The following is a 3,640-nucleotide window of genomic DNA, read 5'->3' on the forward strand; positions in this document are numbered from 1 at the left end:
CTTTTAAGTGTCTTTTAAGATGAGCCATACAATGCTTAGACATTAATTAAATAAATGTCACTCCATAAATCTGCTGATGTCCAAGTCAGAAGGGACCCATTAGAAGGCCCATGAATCAGAGTGATTGTTTAGACCGCTAAGGTAAAGATAGGTAATTTGTTGTTTTGCTTCATCTCTGGCAGGTGTCACTGCAGAATGTGTTGAAAGTACTTAGGTCTCTGTTTAATGTGGGTAATGAAACATAAATGCATTTGGAGAATTGTAATCCATTTTTATTTCCTCATGGATATTGGTGTCTCCAACAAAAATAAAATGACCTTTTAGTATCTATGGTCTTATAAAGTTAGACCCCTACCTCACACCATATACAAAAATAGATTCCAGTGGTAAAACAAAGCAAAATAAAAGTTTAAGGATATTATTGATACAATGGAATATTAATGAGCCACGGAAAGGAATTAATACATGCTACAACTTAAACAAATCTTGAAAACATTATGCTAATAAAAGAAACCAGACCCCAAAGTCACACATATCGTCTGAGTCCTTTTACATGGAATATCCAGAATAGGCAAATCCATAGAGACAGAAAGCAGATCACTGGTTGCTGGGGGCGGGGTTAAGGAGGGAATGGAGAGTGACCGCCCATGCGCATGGGGTCTCCTTTGGAATGATGAAAGTGTTTTGGAGCTAGACAGAAGTGATGGTTGTGCACTATTGTGAATGGCCTGAATGCCACCAAAATGTACTATGGTTAATTTTATGTTACGAGTATTTCACCTTAATATTTAAAAGTTTAAGGATATTAGCAAAAATATTAGAGTAATGTTTATATAATCTTGGGATAAGATGTGCCTTCTTAAGTGAGGCATAGAGCTCAAAGCCATCAAGCAAAAAATAACCAATTTCTGTGTAAATTAAAAATATTTTTATAGCAAAAGAGACCATAACCAATATAAAAAGATGAACAGTATACCAGAAGAGACTGCCAGGAGATATAAAATGGTATAATATGACTGCTCATCAAAAAACGTTCTAACCTATAAGAAAAAGGATAAGCCTCGAGAAAAATTGTAAAATGATACAGATATGCAGTTTTTAGGAGGTGAAATGTAAATGACCAATAAACATTTAAAAAGATGTTTAATTTGTAGTGAGGGGAACACAAAAAAAGGAGAAAGAAACACCACTTCTTGCCCATCACTTTGACAAAAATTAAAAAAAACAAAACCAAAAACAACTGTTTTTGATGATGTGGGGAAAGGGCAAAATCAAGCTCTGCTGACTGGATTGTGACATGTCAACACATGCTTGGAGAATAATCTCATAGGATCTACAAAAATTAAAATGGGCATGCTGTTCATCTAGCAAGTCTATTCTTATAAATCTATTCCAAGCATAAGAATATAAGTGTACTTCACAAAAATTTTTATTGTAACATTGTTGATAATACAATAAAAAGGAATGTCCATCACTTGATGAGCAGTTAAATAAGTCATTATATATCTAGACCTTGGGATATTAAGCAACTATTTAGAAGAATGTGTTAGAAACACATATAATTGATGTGGAAAGGTATCCATGTTAATATTGTTAAGTTAACAACAACAACAAAAAACAACTTTCAGAGTCTTGGCCTTCACCACTGGTATGTTAGAAAGTCCAATAGTTAGAACGGATTTAACTCTTATTCCTGCTCAAGTGGGATATATGGCTACATATTGTTAGTAGTAGGCCAGGCCATGCATACACATTTGCATCTGTTTATGTGTGCATGGAGAAAAGAATGGAAGAAAGCCTACCTAGTGGTGGGAGGAAGAGAAAGAATATTCATTTTTTTGGTATATATTTCTATACTCTTTGAATTCATTTGGTGAGTATGTATTTTTGTAATTTAAGGGAAAAAAGATTACTCCAAATAGTGGCTATGTAAATAGTAACTCTAATTTATACGTTTCACAATGATCGTTTATAAGCTGCAGACACTTTTAATGGCCAGTATTTCCTTGTGAGTCTCTTTAAAAACATTTAAAAATGGAAAATATTACAGTTTCCCTGGTATTTCTTTCCTGGCCATCAGAAAGAAAAGCCCAAATGAAGAAATCAAGGCTCTAAAGAACTTTCAGATTTAGTGGGGGGCTAAGAGATCACCCCACCCTACATCTGATGTGATGGTGAAAGCCCTGCTTCCGTACCCAATATCTACTGAGATGCTTTCCGTCCTGGGGAGCTCCTCCCTTCTCCAGATGGCCTATTCCATGTTCCACTAGCTCTACTCTGCTAGAAATTCTTCCTTAGGTCGTCAGATCATCCTGGTCAGGGCCTCAGTAGCTGAAATGGTTTGCAGCACTGGCCTTGCATTCAGAGAGAGGCTGGTCTATAGCCTGGTTTCACCTCTTACCACTCTGACTGTGTGCAGGTTGCTTAAACACTCTGTGCTTCTATTTCCTCCTCTGTAGAAGAGGGTCATATGTCCTGGCTGGAATCGTCAGGAGGATTAAATTAGATCCTGTCTGTCAAATGCTAGCAGAGAGATTGGCACATCATAGGGTTTCGGTAAATGAGAGCCGCCCTGATTTGTCCTGGAGCCACAAGCAGATGCTTCGATCAGTCCTAACACATAGCACAGGACTAGCACTTTTCATTCGCTAATTCACCTGTTCATTCATTCATTCATTGAATAAATATCCAAAGACCTTCTTCCCATGGCTGCAGTGCCCTGTACAATCAGCTGCCACCCCCCAATCTTCCTGCGAGCTCTCTCCCCTCACCGCCCACCTTTCTCCCTTTGTACTCATCCACTTCAGCCTCACTGGCCTCCTTGCTGTTCCTTAAACACACTGAGTATGCTTTCACCCCAGCGCCTTTGCTCTTACTGTTGGTTCTTCCTGGCATTCTCTACTCCCAGTCACTCTCTTTGTTACATCTGCTCACGTTACCCGACATGAGCAGCTGTCCTAGACCACAGCACCACCGCCCATCCATCTCAGTCCTCCTTGCTCTGCTTTATTTTTCTTCAAAGCACTGACATCTGTCTAATCGTCTGTCTCCCCCAATCAGACTGTAAGCCTCCTAATAATAGGGACTCTTGTTTTTCTTTTGTGTCCCCAATGCATAAAGAAGAGCCTGGCACATAGTAGACACTCAGTAAATAAACGTTGGGTGAATGTGTGAACCAAACTATGTGAGTAATTTCTGTGAGCTAGGTGTGCTCCTATAGAGGTGAACACTTTACAGTAAGGCACCTTCTGCTTCAGTTGTAACAATCCCAGCCTGACACAACATGGTTTTAACGAGCCTGCTAGCAAACTGTCACAGTAAATGGTGTTTATGTACAGGCATCTTTATGTTGAGGGTAATAAAACAGCCCTACGGCACCAAAATCCTCAACTTGAGTGACTGGTTAACTGTTCGACCATAAATAATTTGAGTTGGCCAGAAATATTCACTTTAGTGCATGGCGGTACACTGTCACTTCTCTGGATCCCATCTGACATGTTGGCATACTGTAGACTAAATAAGCAATCAAAAATGAACTGTGGCCTAGCAACAGAGGGCTGAGACAAAGGAAGCGGGGCCCTAAGCGATGGGGGCTGTGGGGCTGTGGCCATGGCCAAGTTCGAAGCTGCATTTACATGAA

The sequence above is a fragment of the Rhinolophus sinicus genome, chromosome 5, assembly GCF_057876585.1.
Source record: "Rhinolophus sinicus isolate RSI-liver-muscle chromosome 5, RSI-T2T, whole genome shotgun sequence".
Lineage (NCBI taxonomy): Eukaryota > Metazoa > Chordata > Mammalia > Chiroptera > Rhinolophidae > Rhinolophus > Rhinolophus sinicus.